General features: G+C 44.7%; 1 protein-coding gene across 12 annotated transcripts in view; it reads left to right on the forward strand.

Annotated features, from left to right (window-relative positions):
• NAV1 (neuron navigator 1) overlaps positions 1 to 17,719 on the forward strand; it is a 255,039-nt gene that overhangs the window by 28,732 nt on the left and 208,588 nt on the right. Inside the window, exon 1 of one of the 12 annotated variants that reach the window (XM_083444201.1) lies at positions 7,241 to 7,374. The exons of 8 other annotated variants lie outside the window; for them this stretch is intronic. The gene's annotated coding sequence lies outside the window, so the exon portion shown is untranslated. Of the gene's footprint in view, positions 1 to 7,240; positions 7,375 to 17,719 lie in introns of those variants that run through there. 3 more of the 12 variants (XM_083444215.1, XM_083444196.1, XM_083444213.1) reach the window with 3 other exon arrangements.

The following is a 17,719-nucleotide window of genomic DNA, read 5'->3' on the forward strand; positions in this document are numbered from 1 at the left end:
TGAGCAATTGGTCTGAAATTGTAGACACGAGAGAGGTGCCTCTGGGTAAGAAATCTGCCAAATTGCAGACAAATAGGTCCAGGAGCTTTTGTGCTAAGCACCTTATGCTAAGTTGATTGTGGGGAGAACTAAAATGGATTTGCTTTCTGGGTAAAATAATTCACTCTGATTACAAGCCTGACCTGTCAGTCACAACAGAGCTTTCCCTCCACCCTCTCCCCACGCCGTCACCCCACCCTGGCATTATTCCATTTATAGCAAGATTAGGAGCCTTTGGTAGACACTTGTCTGCAGCATTTCTTAAAAGGTCTGGGTTGCCATGCAGCCACAAAGAGCCCCATTGACCACCACATACAGATTCCACTTCATCTCTGACAAACCCAGAGTTCTTCTGAGACACCCTAGTTTAGCTCAGGACTCAGGATTAGTCCAAATCCAATGCACACCCCTATATTTAACCTCACATGTCACTGGATGTAACTGCAGTGTATGTAGGTGCAGGAAGAAAATGCTAACAGCTTTAGGGCATATTTCTGTGACAGCCTTTCCCCTACATATAGGGCTGGTTCCTACATATAGATAAGTGGTGGGTTGTACATTTGCAAATTGTAGCCTTTCTCTTCAAAATAGATGGGCGTATGGGGCCCAGTTCTTAGGTATATTTCAAAGGGAAGAGTGGTAATTTGTACATGCAATTACCCTGCATGACTGTCATGTTCAGCATGGATTTGGCATTCAAGTATGTTTTCTGGATGGCTCTTAGTATTGTTGATGTAATTTTAAAGGGGTTAATTGTAGGCTGGGGACAGCTCTACACATTACCATAGAGGAAAGAAAACTGTCCCAGCAGCAATACAACATGCGCATTTGGTCACAGGGAAGACATGTGATTTCCTTCTTCTTGCATCCTGCCCCTCTGTCAACTTTGGGGCCTAGATAATCTTTAGTCTCCAGCTCACCATTTCCCATACTGCCTCTAGAACTCTTTGGCATTATTTCATTAAACCTCATTTTCTGGGTTAGATCATGATGAGAGATAATGACTTTCCCAAGGCCACCTAGTAAGTCTCATGTTGCTTTGTTCCTGACTGTCACTCATTTAAACCTAACAATTAATCCACTTTACTGTACTGGCTAGTCATTTCATTATTTCTCAGTCTCCACGAGCAGTCTGCTGTTTATTTATTGAAAGCATCATTTGTTCTTTCAGGACAAAGTCCTCACAAGACAACCTGCAACTTTTTTTTTTAATTGATTTAAACAGCAGGCACAAAATAACAACAGAGGAACAACGCAAGGCATTGACACCACCCAAAAAAAAAATGTGTTTGTACTAACAGTCTATCACATGCATCCCCAAACTCAGCCCTCCAGCTGTTTTGGGACTACAACTCCCATCATCCCTAGCTAATAGGACCAGTGGTCAGAGATGATGGGAATTGTAGTCCCAAAAATAGCTGGAAGGTAGTTTGGGGATGTCTGGTTTATCTGATCTTTTTTGGTCATGGACCAGAGGTCAGGGTCCCTCAGGCTGATATGGAAGCCCAGGCAGATTCACACTGTAGTCCTTCCAATACCCTGGTCCCAAAAGTGTTTAGGGTTTTTAAAATCTAGACCAGCACTGAAGCTATGAGCTCCAAAATGAATTGGTAACCAATGTAGGATTGGTGTAATGTTGGAGCCATCTAGCCCCTACTAGCATCCTACTGGCCTCATTTTGTAATGGTTGAAGCTTCTGAACTGTCTTTAAAGGCTGCCACACAGAGAGAGCACGGATATACTTGTCTAGTCTGGTTGTACATGGAAGCTGGCTTTCTGAAAGGATGTGGGCCTCATCTACAACTCTGTACTCTTCTTGGCAAGGATAGTCCTTGTAGATTGTGGCATGTGGCAAGCATGTTAATGGGTCTGTGTTTGGGAATGCATGAATGGCATTTCCTGCTCATTGTGCTTACTCCTACACCAGTGGTTTTGCCTGTTTATCTTGATGCAATGCCCACAGCTACAGCGACCAATTCTTTCCAAATATGCCAGTAAAACCATTGCAGCAGCAGGTGTGCAGCTATGTATGCTTATTTTTCAGAATAACAGATGGGGGGTTTAAAACTTTTTATATATATTTCTGTTAATATGTATGTAACTCCCTGTAAAAATGACTTTTAGAGAACTGCAAATCCAGCTGTATGGGCCTTGGAGGAGTTATTTGTTTTGTTTAACCAGAACCTCTTACAGTATTGTTGTTCCTGAAGAAGGCACACAGCATTGCCGGCTTAGTCACTTCATAATTTTCTGCTGAAGCCGGCACTTTGCGTTTCAATCACCAGAGAAGGTTCTGGTAGATGCAGATTCCTGTGCAGGTGGATGGCCATTGAAAGAGCATAATATATGATACAATGAAATGTAGCCACGTAGCCTAGTTTATGGCTTTCCCACTGCACGTATGTATACCTGCACACAAGAGCAGACACCATGAGCTAATGCCTTTAACAGCTCTCCAAACCATATTAATCTCTTCATACTGCATGTTTGCCAAAGACTCTGCTGAGCCTTTCCCATTTCCAAGGTCTGAAACGGTGAAGCAGGGAGGTCTCTTTCCATTATCTCATTGTGGAGCCTACAGAGCCTAATCCAAGCACATTAAGAAGGCACCTGCTATATGTTCAAACAGAGGAAACATACACTGCTTATGTTCCCTTTACAGGCTTTGAGAAAACTCTTGTGGGCCGGATGCTGTGGTTAAGCCTTATGGCAGCTGTGGAGACATAAGCAAATGACTCAGTGGCTGTTCAGCCTGAGAGTTAACAAATGGTTATCTGCTGTCCTCCTTCCTGTTACTTTGTCCAGATTGGCTTCTCTTCTGCTTGTGGGGCCTCAGCTAGGGTTGCCATGTTTCAAAAGTAAAAACCAGGGCACCCCAAAAGTTGTTGAGCTTTTTTTAACCTCAAAAATAAGTGATTCTTAGGTTTACTTGCCAAAGATCCAGTACAAACTGCCACCTTCTGAAAATTACCCCCCAGATGTCACTACCTGTGCCTTTGAAATCCCGGCAATGTCCAGAAAATCCCAGATTTATGGCAGCCCTACCTCAGCACTCTTGAACGCGTCATGCTGGCACAACTGAGAACAAAACTAGCTAGCAGCCCCTGGGCCTGCCCTAGGAAATGAGAATCTTCAGTTCCTATTTATTGAAAACAAGAAGATGATCCAATCTATTTCCACTTCTTACCAATGAAAGGGACCAGTTTTCCTGTGACGGCATAATGGTTGAGTATGACTAGCCAGAGGTGGGCTGCTAAGTTGGAAGCAGAACCAAGGATCTAAAAAGCAGTGGCTCCTGACTTCTTAGAACCAAGAAGACAAAAACTTTAAGAAAGAATGGGAAAGTTTTATCGTTTATGTAGGAGACCACTGTAAGCAGATGAAAACATTGGCAGGATTTCAATAACACTTGTAATGTAGCAACCACTACGGATACTATGGGCAGATACAAAATATTGATTATGAAATAATATACAGTTGAAAACATTGACAATAAGACCCATGGAGGGGATGTGGGGAAGTCCAGAGATTCAGAGAAATCTCTAAATATGGATATTCATTTGGTATTGTTACAACTCTACGCTTGTAAAAACAAATAAAAATTAGTTTCAAAAAGAGAGAGAGAGAAAAGCAGTGGCTCCACAAACAAGGCTTCAAATGCTTCATTTTTGTGCACAGTCCATTCAGTACAGGTATTTGACGTGGGCAGCCTGTAGCAATGCCATAGCTCTACTGATGCAAGCCTTAGAACATAGCCTCAAGGGCAGGGCAACAGCAAACGTCTGTCACAGGTACTGACTTAAGACTTTTCTGCACAATTGTGGAGTGTGTTTGCCTCTCCCTCCCCACTATGGAACTTCTCAGCTATTTGCCATGAACTGCTCTGGGGTCTTCCTTTAAGGGTGTGTTTTTGATAAAGGGGCATGGCATTTCTAGCACCGTGTCTGCTGCACTTTTTACATGACAAAATACTATTCTTCCTTCTGCTCAGCCAATGCTACCTTTAAACACAGACACATGTGCACTGGTTTGATGAGCAACAAAGCAATCTGCTCCTCCCGCACTTCTCTGTCATTCCAAGAACCTTTAGAGTTTATTATTATAATGTCTTTCCTGACCATACACTGTCCCTGCTGTGCAAAGCCAGCTCACCGAATCCTGCTTTCAAAATAAAAAATTGTGAACAGCAGGAAAGCAATCCACCCCATCTGCTATATATAGGGGCAAAACATTCGTTTGTTAATTAGCTGTATTTCTCTATTATCTTCCATCCAGTGCACTCAAAACAGTGGTTTACAATCTAACAGATACAATTCAAAAAGGGAGAAGAGGCAAATATACAGAATAAGACACCAACTCTGACATAATGCTACATAAAACCCACTTAAAGATGAATTGGCATGGTCAGTATGGGAGACGATTCTGAGAGAGGAGGAGTCAAAAGGCAATTGGTCCTACCCAGCCTGATGGCAATGGGTGGGGGTTGCTGTTTCACTTCTCTGGCTGATATAGCCTGGAGGAATTGCTGCAGGTGGGCAGTTGCCATACTATAGCAGCACATCATTCTACTGGCATTGGATCAGGGCTTAGGGAAGTATTCTCAAGTATTGAGAATGTGACCCTTACATTGCCACAGCTGTATATTCAGCATATCTTCTGCATCACACTCATCTGGATGCAGTCGTCTAAGGCACTAGAAGCCCAAAGGGTATTCTTTTGGCTTTTGTGATCCCAAATGCCACTGGAGGTGCTTATAAAAACTGGTTGAAAAATACACTGCAAGGTTTGTTGGCAGTGAGCATCGGCACTGGAGAGCTGTCCAACACCAGAGCCTCCTGAAAGGCAGGGAACAACCCTAGGGAAAGAGGTGCTGCTCTTACTGTAGGGATGGACTTTGGTGACAACTGCATTCCTTTGACTTGACATCCTACTTAACAGCCAGCTGATAGCACATAGAAAGCCTCCTTTGCCATTCCTGGGATATGCAGATAGGTCTATGTGTCCCAGCTGAGGCTTGCTGCAGATAGGATTCGTCATTCTTAGTTCCATCACTCTATCTATTCTTCTGTCTTTAGCAAACTCTGTTTTCACATGCTACCATGCTTCTTCTGTGGCCTCAACCCTACCCTTACACAGACTGCTTTCTCCATTTCTCCCTTAGAGCGATAACTATACTTGTGACTTCAGCCTTGTTTTCATCCTTTAACTTCCTCGCACATGACCTTGGTCATCCATTGGCATGTTTATAACGGCAAGTCTGCTGCAAATTGGGAAGTAGAGGCTGCAAACAAGGAACTGAAAATGTGTGTCCTTGTAAGAGAGGCCAGACATTTAAAAATAAATCAGTTGGAAAGCCAGAAGTATGATATAACTGGCTGCTGTTGCCATTGCTAGAGTTGTTGCTAACACACTTTAACCTACAGAAAGGTAGAATCCCCTCCTTTCTTTCATGTGTGGTTACATGTGTAGTGGATATGTTACTCAGGTGAAACTAGACTTGATGTTAAACATGTCTTTGAATTTCATGCTTGGGATTCCCAACCTCTTTTTAAAACTGACAGCAGCCACAGAGGGCCTGCAATCTGGATCAGGAATGCAGCAGCACAGGGAAAGGGGAGGATTAATCCTTCCCCCATAGTGCATTCCTATTGAAATCCACGTCTGTGCCACAGACACACTTTGCTGCAAATAGCTGTGTTGATTTACACGCAGAGCCAGAGAAACAGAAGTTGGTGGATAAATGCATTTTTTGGCATATCACACCAAAAGCACTGTGGGTTCACAGAGGGAGAGTAGTTGGTGTCCTGTCATCATGCTAGGAGCCTGTAGTACAGGGGATTAGTACAGGCGATTACTTACTCCTGCTGGGCATTGCTGGCATAATCTGAATGCAACTTGCCACTACTTGCAACCCGACCAAGAATCACTTCATTGGCTTCTGCTTCTGTACAGGTTTGGGCCAATGGGAACCCAAGAGTGGATTTTGGGGAAGTTTTCCAGCAGGGATACTTGCCATAAAGGGCCTCCCGTAGTCTCACCAAGTTTGTTCCTTTTGTTTGGCTTCCTGGAGGCTTCCTCAGGGCTCAGAATTCAAGAGCTTCTTTAAAAATAAGTGCCCAGACCTTAAGGAGGCAAACAAACTTTCCATTATATTCTGTTCTTCCTCTGTAAAGAGATCAGAGTTCTGTTGGCACCTGTTTGTCTCAAAATAATGGAGTGTGCCTTCAGGGAAGAAGCCAAACTTCTGTGTTAGCAAGCTGGGGCAGTGTGCATGGAGGTCCGGGGTGGCCCAGATGACAAGATCCCCCTCTCAGCCTCACTGATATGGTTCAAAGGAAAGCGGAGCCAGATAATTTTTTGATTACTTTTCTGCATTAAAATGTGCATTCTGTCCTTGACCTCATTTGTATTGTTTTATTTTGAAATCTCTTAGATAATATTTTAGTTTCCTGTTAATTATGTTGCTTTGAACGTATACTTCATATTTGACTTTCTGCTGTGATGTTTTATTCTGGATTGTTTTAATTGATGTTTTAATGTAGGTTGCAAACCGCTTTGAGATTTCCCCCCTTAAAAATATAAAGCGGTATGGAAATGGAAATAATAATAATAATAATAATAATAATAATAATAATAATAAATAATTTTGCACTAGTAGCAGCTTCCAGACGTTCTTCCAGGGCAGTCCTAAAATAGAGTGAATGGGCCACGCATACACATTTTAATAACTTGCCTATTTTAAAATAGAAGCCTTTCCCCAACCTCTCACCGCCCAACATTTAATAGCAACATTTTTAGCTGCAACAAAAACTGGAAGGACAAGTGAAAAGCAATGGAATATTTATTGTCCCAACGCATAAGAAAAGAAGCATTAGCCCATCTAAGTGCTGAATCTCAGTTCCTCCGAATTTTCCCTACGAAGCACCGGTAGGGGTCCGAATCCGAAACGCCTTGGATCTATAAATGTCTCTTCTGCTTTTCGTGGAACACCTTGCCAGCTGAAGCACTCCGGAGAACTCGAAAGCTTGTTCACTACTCTGTCCCATTTTGTGGTCCTTTGGGTCGCTCCTAATAAAGGCATTGGCTAACAATGGATTTGGGAGTTTTTTTGCCTTAAGAAATCCCCCAGATAAAAAGCACCGTGCTTTGCTTCCGCGTAACGCAGGGGGAAACCACAGCGCGGCTGTGAAACCACCAGCAGCAGCTCAATAGGTGCAGCCTCCGGGCGCTCTCGCGGGTTTTCTTCCCTTCCTCACGCACAGAGTCAGCCAGGCTGCCTGGAGTGACACCGAACGCACGTAGGGATGCTGCGGCGCGGGGACCGAGCGCACCGAGGTGAGGCTGGCTGGCGCGCCCATTCCTACAACCTCAATCCAGGTTTTCCACGCGACCTTTGCTTTCCTTCTAATTTCTTCCTTTTCCCAGCGCCTCCAGCTTCCTTAGAGAGGGATCCGGGATCCGGCATCGGGAATGGAGAGAAGGGACGTGGGGTGGAATCTAGGCGCCGGAGCCACGTGGCGCTGGAGGGACGGGGAAAGGGTTGCTCACCGCCCACCCCACCTCCCGTTGGTGTTTCAAAGTTCAAGTGAACGGTGGGTCAGGAGAGACAGGAGGCGAGTCCTTTCCTGCTCTTCTGAATCTGGAAAGTCGGCTCTTCTGATCTGGGCAGGCAGCTACAGCACCCATTTTCCGGCTCACAGTGGGAGGATGAGCGAGGCTATTACGGCTTGGTGTTGTTGGTGTGTTTTGTGTTTTTTGCCGGCGGTGGCAAGAGGCGCAGCAAGGGTTTTTGTTTTGTTTTTTTGTTTTGTTTTGTTTTGTTACCAGAAAGGGAAAATCAGGGCAAAAAATTGATAGCACTGATGTTGTGCGGACACTGTGAAAAAAGTCCATGCAGGAGGAGCACTCATCCCATAATAAACACCCGTCAGGAAGCGCCATTTATTAACATAATGGGCTCGGTCTGTTCTTAACTCTTGAGCTGAGGCTCCACCTGGTGTTTCAGTACTTTGTTCCGCACTCACTTCTGCCAGTCCCTGTATTCCTAAGGCATGCACAGCTTATACTGAACACATCTGCTGGATCGCCATAACTAAGAGGTGAGGGACCTGTGTTCCTTGTGGACCTTGCTGCTCCCATCAACCCTGAGCATTGATTTGGCTGCCTGGGGCTGATGAAACCCAACAATATCTGGAGGATCACAGGTTTACCACCCCTGCCTTAACTGAAAGCTACATATTTCTCTCCTGCAAAACTTTGGTTTTCTTAGATTCAGTCCACATCCACCCCTCACAGTCATGGCATCTTGCTTCTGTCATTCCATTCAGCCATCAATTTCCTCTGTTTAATCTCCGATTTACCTAGGGCCTCCACTGGTAACTGAGATGGAGAATCTGAAGGTGTAATCTCAATAAATAGATACAAGGCCAGGCTTTAGTCAAGAGGGTTAAGTGTGTAATGGGATCACTGATGAGTAGCTAAGACCAATAAGAGAGGAGAGCTGAGCTATCAAGGGGAGATCCCATGTTTGTTTGCTGAGTTGTGATAATAATAGCCCTGCCAGGCCTTTCCTGGTCCCGTCTTCCTTCTTTCTCCTTTTAATAGTGCAGCCAAGAGAGAAAGGCTGTGTGAGCCTGTGTGGTTATACCCTCTGGTAGCTTCTGTACAGATGGATTTGGATAGTGTTGAGCTGAATCACAGAGTGGGGATTAGGAGGGATCTGATGTTAAGAAGGATGAAAACAGTACTTACATTGATACTATTGAGAGGTGATGGCACTAGGGCTAATGCCTCTCCTCTGGACACCCAGGTGACATGCATGCAGTTAGAATCATAGAATCATAGAATCATAGAATCATAGAATCATAGAGTTGGAAGAGACCACAAGGGTCATCGAGTCCAACCCCCTGCCAAGCAGGAAACACCATCAGAGCACTCCTGACATATGGTTGTCAAGCCTCTGCTTAAAGACCTCCAAAGAAGGAGACTCCACCACACTCCTTGGCAGCAAATTCCACTGTCGAACAGCTCTTACTGTCAGGAAGTTCTTCCTAATGTTTAGGTGGAATCTTCTTTCTTGTAGTTTGGATCCATTGCTCCGTGTCCGCTTCTCTGGAGCAGCAGAAAACAACCTTTCTCCCTCCTCTATGTGACATCCTTTTATATATTTGAACATGGCTATCATATCACCCCTTAACCTCCTCTTCTCCAGGCTAAACATGCCCAGCTCCCTTAGCCGATCCTCATAAGGCATTGTTTCCAGGCCTTTGACCATTTTGGTTGCCCTCCTCTGTACACGTTCTAGTTTGTCAGTGTCCTTCTTGTACTGTGGTGCCCAGAACTGGACACAGTACTCCAGGTGAGGTCTGACCAGAGCAGAATACAGTGGCACTATAACTTCCCTTGATCTAGATGCTATACTCCTATTGATGCAGCCCAGAATTGCATTGGCTTTTTTAGCTGCCGCGTCACACTGTTGGCTCATGTTAAGTTTGTGGTCAACCAAGACTCCTAGATCCTTTTCACATGTACTGCTCTCAAGCCAGGTGTCACCCATCTTGTATTTGTGCCTCTCATTTTTTTTGCCCAAGTGCAATACTTTACATTTCTCCCTGTTAAAATTCATCTTGTTTGTTTTGGCCCAGTTCTCTAATCTGTCAAGGTCGTTTTGAAGTGTGATCCTGTCTTCTGGGGTGTTAGCCACCCCTCCCAGTTTGGTGTCATCTGCAAATTTGATCAGGATGCCCTTGAGTCCATCATCCAAGTCGTTGATAAAGATGTTGAATAAGACCGGGCCCAAGACAGAACCCTGTGGCACCCCACTAGTCACTCTTCTCCAGGATGAAGAGGAACCATTGATGAGCACCCTTTGGGTCCGGTCAGTCAGCCAGTTACAAATCCACTGAGTGGTAGCATAGTCAAGACCGCATTTTACCAGCTTCTTTACAAGAATATCATGGGGCACCTTGTCAAATGCCTTGCTGAAATCAAGGTAGGCTACATCCACTGCATTCCCTTCATCTACCAGGCTTGTAATTCTGTCATAAAACGAGATCAGGTTAGTCTGACATGACTTATTTTTCAGAAATCCATGCTGACTATTGGTGATCACAGCATTCCTTTCTAGGTGCTCACAGATTGTTTGCTTGATGATCTGCTCCAGAATCTTCCCTGGTATTGATGTCAGACTGACCGGGCGGTAATTATTTGGGTCCTCTCTTTTCCCCTTTTTGAAAATAGGGACAACATTTGCCCTCCTCCAATCTGCTGGGACTTCGCCTGTTCTCCAGGAATTCTCAAAGATGATTGCCAGTGGTTCTGAGATCACATCTGCCAGTTCTTTTAATACTCTTGGATGCAGTTCATCTGGCCCTGGAGACTTGAATACATCTAAACTAGCCAAGTATTCTTGTACTATCTCCTTAGTTATTCTGGGCTGTGTTTCCTCTGCTGAATCATTTCCAGTTACTCCATTGTGCTGAACAGGGTTTCACTTGATTTATACAGGGGTACCCGCTGAAAGATGATTCCACCTTTTCCATCTGAGCTCTTGCCTAGTTGTGCCATTATATCTTTGTGCTTCCTGTGCCATTTGTTTTTTTAATCACTGAGGCAAAGCACAATTAGTATTCTGATTAAATTATACAAAGCAAATAAATGTGCATATGTTTACTAACTACTTCACATAATTGTTTAATTCCTAGTTTGAACAAACCTCTAGCTTTTAATTATTATATTGTGTTTTATTGTAAGGGCAGTGATGGTGGAGGCAACAAATGAGATCAAGCTAAGCTCCCATATAAATGTGATGATGCCAAGCTCCTATATATAGAGTCATGAGCTGTACAGTCCCTCACTTGCACCGCTTGACCCCTGCCACCCACCACATTCTCACGTCCCCAAGCATTTTGCCTTCACTGTGGCCATGTCCAGGGGGCAGCAGAAAAGCCTGGAGGGTGGCATTTGGCCACCAGGCCTGAGAACATAAAAACGCAAGAGGAGCTAGCTGGATCAGGCCAATGACCCACTTTATCCTGCACCCTGTTCTCACATTGGCCGACTAGATGCATGTGGAGGCCTGTGCATTGGATATAAGCACAACTGCACCTGCCCACCTGCAGGGGACCCCTGTCCCTGAATTGAAGGAACTTCAAGAAAGTCAGTGTGTTCTCATCCACACTTCCAACTGCAGATCTCTCTCAGTTAGTCACTTGCAAAGTGGTGTTGACATGGGAAATTTGCCCTGAAGTCTATACTTGGCCTGCCGTTTCCGCAAAAGGATTGCTGAGAGTTGTTCGCCCATTGGAGGGTCTGCATATTTGATCTCACCATGCCAAAGTGCATCTCTGGGGTGCTGCCACACCACTCTCCTAGAACATTAAGCCTTCGAGGGACTCCTGTTCTTCTAATACTCCTTATCTCTAGTTTACCCCAGAATTTGGAATTGCCTGCCCTGGGTTAACAAGGATGGGGCTGGTGTTGGGGTGCTTTTTTTTACTTTTCCTATGTAAACCTTATTAGACTCCATGCAGAATATGTTGACGTCCCTTTCCCATTCCTCATTCTTGAGGACAGGTTCCTTTAAACGTAAGAAGAGCCCTGTTGGATCAGGCCCAATGCCCCTCTAGTCCAGCATCCTGTTCTCCTCACAATTGCCAACAAGATGCCTATGGAAGTCTGCAAGCAGGACCTGGGTGCAACATCACTTTGCCACTTGCAATTCTCAGCAAGCATTCAGAGGCGTTCTGTCTCCAGCAGCAGAGGCAGAGCATCACCATGTGGCAAGTGACCACTGAGAGACTCATCCTCCTTGGATTTATCTAAGCATCTTTTAAAGCCATCCTCTCTTCCAATCTGGTTATTTCTCTTTTGCTCAGAGAACATTGCCTAATATCAGCTTCTGGCCCATTGGAAGCCTTCAGAGCTGCGTTGCCAAGCAACAGGTTTGCTTCCTGCCCCATTGTGTGAAGATCATCATACGCGCATTCGATCCTTTCAGGCATTTGGTCCTTTCAGTGATGAATCCAGAGCTTCTTTAAAAATAAAGCAGCTGGATTTTTTGCTTAGAATTGAGGAGTGCTTTTCTAGCAGGTCACCTCTGAGTCTTTCACCTTTTTAATATAAAGCTCTGGCTGCTTCAACAGCCTCTGCGGAGGATTCTCAAAGCTTCTGATGACACACTATGACAAAGCTAGCTTCAATTTTAAGCGTCAGCATTACTGGGAGAACAGCACCTTCTTTGTTTTAGGCCAGTATGCACTCCCACTGAGCTCTGTCTTTCTCTGCACACTGATCACACAATTGCCCATTCCCTCCTATGCAGAAGATCTTTAAAAACAAACTGGATCATTGTCACCAGCATCCTAGTCCTTCAATTCATAGGGCGGGGTTCTTAGCTGTGGAAGGGAGCTGTTGCCAGGATGATCCCAGTAGACCCAGCCTGCAATGTTTTCAGTTAGTCTCAGTAAGGGGGGAGTTGTTACCTGACACCCCCACAGCAAGGCAGGCTGTAAAAACACTAGAAAGCATGTAGTCTGGAAGTTAGGTACATGGGAATGTGACTCAGAACCTTGGTCCACCTTGCACAGTGTCATTTACAATGACAGTTGTCTTTTCCAGCCCTACCTGGAGAGGCCAGGAATTGAGCCCATGACCTTCTGTATGCAAGGCAGATGCTCTACCGCTGAGCTACAACCTTCCTCTGTAGTTGAGAGAGGATGAAGCAGCAGAACCCCTGAATATAATGAAAGAGTTCGCACTGGCTGCCAGTTTGTTTCTGGGCTCAGTTTTGTTGTTAAAACCCTAAACAACTTGGAACCAGGGCAGGGACTGGGACCTTGTGTCCCTCCAAGTGTTGTTGGACTATAACTCCCCTGATCTGAAGAGTCACATGTTCCCCATTCCTGGACTAGGATACTTGAAGGGTGGTCTTTTCAATTAATTTCCCCCCCTAAAGGGTGGCTTTTCTCTGCAGGAATGTGCCTGACAGAAAACTTAACTGAAGGTCCATTTCTAGGTACCTCTGCCTCCTGAGGCCTTCTCAGCGATGGTGAAATAATGGAGTTTTCTTTCTCTAAATGCATACACCATGTTGACCTCAGTGTGATCTGTCCTGTTCATTCTGACTTGAGCTGATGGATGGGGTAAATTGCACAATTATGATGGGTCTAAGAGCGACTTTTGTAAGTGAGGCATGACTCAGAAGCCAGCTGGTGAATAACATTCCTTTCCCTCTCACTTCCAATTTGCAAATATATTGGTTTCAGCTCATCCCTTTCCATGGATTGTCATTGTTGCACGAGGAAATGAGCAAGGAGACCAGACCATTTTCTGTTTGTAGGATTTGCCTGTGCTCCTTCCCCGCCTCCCTTAGGCATCTCATGAACATGGAATTTGCGAGAGTCATGATCTTGTGAAATCCAGAGCCAGAGTTAATGTACATATGACCAGCAGCTTGATTGTACTGCAGTAACTGGGGGGGGGGGGAGTTCAGGCTTATAAATCTTGAACTCAGTTTGGTCCCTGGGGTGCTGCCTTGAAGAGTGATGAGTCTGTGGGTTGTTAACTTGGCTATTAAAGTTGCTGCCCAAGCTCTGGTTCAATTGGAAGATTGTTTTCCTCCCAAAGTACCTTTCTCTGTTGATCATGCCCATGTTTGTAGAAAAAGTTTTGTGTCAGTTGTGTAACAGCAATTCCCTCTTGGTTATTCATTCTTCCTGGTGTGAGCAGACTAGAGAGGGAGGTGACTGCTTTGCACACATGGCTCACGTTCAGTGACTCTAGTCCATGCCAGATCCTCATCTGGTTACACCAGGGAAATTGCATCAGTACTCATGGCGTTACTCCAGCCTGTTAGTTGCTTTATCCAAGAGTTGGATCAGAGCGGGACTTGATCCCCTGCCAAGGTTTGGGCTCTTGGCCTGAATGTGAAGCTAATATTAATGTGCTGGGGGCTGAAAGGCAGAGGAGAGTTTTGACACATCATTTCTCCTCTGCATGTGTGTGGCTTTCATAAATGCTATTTGTTTGCTCCTAACCTCAGAGAGGTGTTTTTCTCCCCCTAAAAGCCAGGCAGAAATCCTGGAAAAGCTTGAAGACTTGCTTGGGATTAGGGTCACTCCGAAGACTGTTTCTCGATGCCTGAGTGCCTCTTCTGCCCTCTTCTTAAAAAGTGATGGTGGAAGGAGTTAACAGGAGAGAGCCAGCCATTCCTACTCTTTTGCACCAAAAAGATGTAGGCCAAACAGATTTTTAAATGCAAGTCTCTGTGAGCCAGCACTATGAGAGTGTTGGGTTTGATGGCATGAGAACCGAGTTTAAAGCTCACTCAGTCATGAAACTTCCTGGGTGGCCTTGGCGAAAGCACTCCCACCCTAACATGCCCCACAGGGGAGAAGACTGCGATATACTGTAACCCAAGTGGAGGCAATGTGTAGATCTAGATCTACAGGTATAAGAAGAACCCTGCTGGATCAGACAAATACCTGGGTTGTTTGTAATAGATTAGCAAGGACTTCTGACTCGCAATTGTTTTACAAAGCAGCAACTACATGATCCCCTCTCCCTACCCTAAGTTATATTGCAGAAATGAAGGAAGCTTGGATTTGGGTGCCAAAGGACTGGGAGCTCCATTCAGTTCTGGAAATGAAAACCACTGGCTGGCTTCAGAATTCCTTAACATTAAGTCTATGTCTTTTGTACAAGTTTCCTATTAGTGGATATCTTGAGGTTCTAGGGGGAAAAGATACAGCAAGCCAAGTCCACCTAGCTCTGCACTACAACCCACCCACCCACCCACACTCAGTTTTTTGTTTTTTTAAAGGGCTTGCTCTTCCAATCCTGGAATCAGACCTTCTTATTTTTGAGCTATATTATCACACATCTTGTCACCACTGGTTTGCCTTCATGCTTCCTCTCCGTGAGATAATATGATCTTAAATGAGAAGAACATGATCTAAAATTAGAACAGAGAAGTTTCCTTATCGCTGTTTGCATACAACTAATTCAGGTTCATCCACCACTTTAACATTTTGATAGCAAGATAAGTACAACACAAATGGGCAACTTCAATCAGGAGGGTTACAGGATATTTTTTTTTTTAATTAACTGACTTTGTCAGCTGAAACAAATCCTTTGTGTGGCCAGCCTTTAATGTAGTGGATGTACACATTGTGTTAGTGTATATGGAATGCTGTAAGCACATTTCATGGCTGAGCTTCTGCTTAGACACTCCATCAGTATCTGATCCTTTCCCCAGATCCTTTCAGTTCTGGATTAGCTTCCTAATCCCCTTTTCCCTCCTTGACCTGGGTTCTATGAATGTTTTAGAGTTTTCACCTAGCCTTCAAGAAACCATCCCCTAGACCCTGGCCATTTAAAAAAAATAATTTTAATTATTTTATTTTATTTTTTGTTTTGGCACATTCCTTCCATGGACTTTCCTTCTAGGCCTGCCATGCTCCATCTTGGACTTTTATCCCTCTCCTTGCACTCCTAAGTCCTGGATGCTCTGTTGCATTCGCTAGTCTGTGACAGGATACAAAAGCTCCGAGCTCCATTCACAGAATTCGCGGTTGCTGTGGTAATGGCAGCTGAATCTCATTCTAAGGTTTGCAGTCCCCTTGGGAAAGGGATTAGAAGCAGCACAAGCTCCTTGGCATCTGTCCATCTGGCAAGGCCTGAAGCCGGACCAGCTCCTAATAATTGGCAGAGTAGCTAAGTGGGCCAGAGAAGCACAACACATTTGTCAGCTGCAGAGAGAGAGAAAGAGAGAGAGAAAGAGAGGGAGGTTATTGCTGACTTAGCAGCCCTAAGCCTTTTCTGAGCACAGCCACAGAAGACAGCACAGAAACCACTTCCTTCTGACGTTTGTTTAATTGTATTTAGATTGGCAAATTGCTGTATTCTGGGGATTCAGGGTAGATAATATCACAGGCATAGATGACTGAGGGTATTTGGTGATAGTGCTGTTGAACTTGGAAGGCACCTTATTTCCTTCTACAATGTCACAAAATTTTTTCATGGGGTCAGTCCTTCACTCTGTACTGAGCCACTGCTCAGTAAAGATAACAGACATTCCCTCCGTTGATATTTAGGCTATGCACACACCATACATTTAGAGCATACCCTTCCCATCCTGAATCATGGGAATTGTAGCTTACCCTTCACAGAGTTACAGTTTCCGGCACCCTTAACAAGCAACGGTTCCCTAGGATTATTTGGGAGGAAATGTGCTTTAAAAGTATGATATGCTTGCAGTCTAAGGCACCTTTTCCATTGGCCCAGGGGGTCACCTGTTCCTGCTAGCCAAACATGCCAAAGTGTCTGCAGGGACTCTGTGTTCTTTGGATTTTGCACTTTGCCAATCTGGTGACACAGGTAACACACCAGATAGCAAGCTAGGGGATGAAGGATGAGTGCCTGTCTACAGGCCAGCAGGGTTGTACTTCAAGAATCTAGAGTTAGGATTTGTCCACACCTTTGTCTGCCCCACTGCTTTCCTCCAGGGAAACCTATGGTTTACTGCTGAGTCAAACCAAATGGCAATTGGGTTTTCCATGGATTGACATTCAGTGACAAAGATTGTGTTTTCCAGGGGAAAACTGAGGGGGGAAAGCACAGCTACTCGGGCCTGTGCCTAAAAAGCACAGGACAAGTGGAAAAGTGGACATAGCCCTTAGTCACAAAGGGGTGGAGTTGGAGAGAGCAAGAGCTTTAAAAAACTCTCAGCCTTTGTTGGAGCGGGTTGCTTACAAAACTATCAGTGGTCCTGTACTCCAACCTTTTATGCAAGATCCAGCATTGGACAGGAATAGAACAAAAAATCTGCCTATTACTTTGAACCCCCCAAACTGCTTGCTGTACCCTGGACCAATGGTATGCTATCAGTGGACTAGAGGGACTGGGCTAGTCTAGTCCCCTAAATGTTCCTAGTAAATTAGAGTGTTAAAGTATTAAAATCTGGTGCCTCCTTCCCAAAGCCTGGGAAGCTTCTGCCCAGCTTAGGGTGGGAGGTGTGATGCTCAGCACATGATGTCAGGGCGCCGTGTGTATGATGCCCCTCCCCCCATTGCCCTCACAGTATCATTCATTAGACAAATGGAATACAAATCCTATCTCTAGGGCAATGTTAGCTTTTGAAAATAGAACTCTTTTCTTGGAAAGTGCTTCCACATCAAGACAGTGCTTCTCCCTAGTCTGAGGTAAAACTGTTGAATATCTCCTCATTATAAATAACCTTCAATCAGTACAGTTAACCTGCATTACAAATAACTGTTAACTAAGATAAGCTGCTGTCACAGCAGGTTATCATTGCTTGTTGAGGCCCGCTACAAAACAAATCTCCTATTTTCTGTTTTGTTAACATGATTCATTATAAAAGATGCCCCCTCTGGTTTGTATCCAGTATCATTCACATAAGGACCGACTCGTCATTACATTATTATTAGGCAGAAGTTTAAAATGCCCCCAAGGTGTTTAGCAAATTTCCAGTTTCGGCAAAACAATAAACTTAATTTAAATGGTTGATTTGGGTATGCGTGTTTGCTATGAAACGCCCTCAAGCTCTGCCTCTTCACAGGCTAGCTCTGGTTCATTCATCGCGAACTGTTTTCTGACAATGTGGGCCATGCAATTAGTGGATTGACATTTTTCCAGCAGGTGAGCCAAGCCCAGGCTTGCT

Source organism: Podarcis tiliguerta (assembly GCF_965153285.1).
Source record: "Podarcis tiliguerta genome assembly, chromosome: 6".
NCBI classification, from domain to species: domain Eukaryota; kingdom Metazoa; phylum Chordata; class Lepidosauria; order Squamata; family Lacertidae; genus Podarcis; species Podarcis tiliguerta.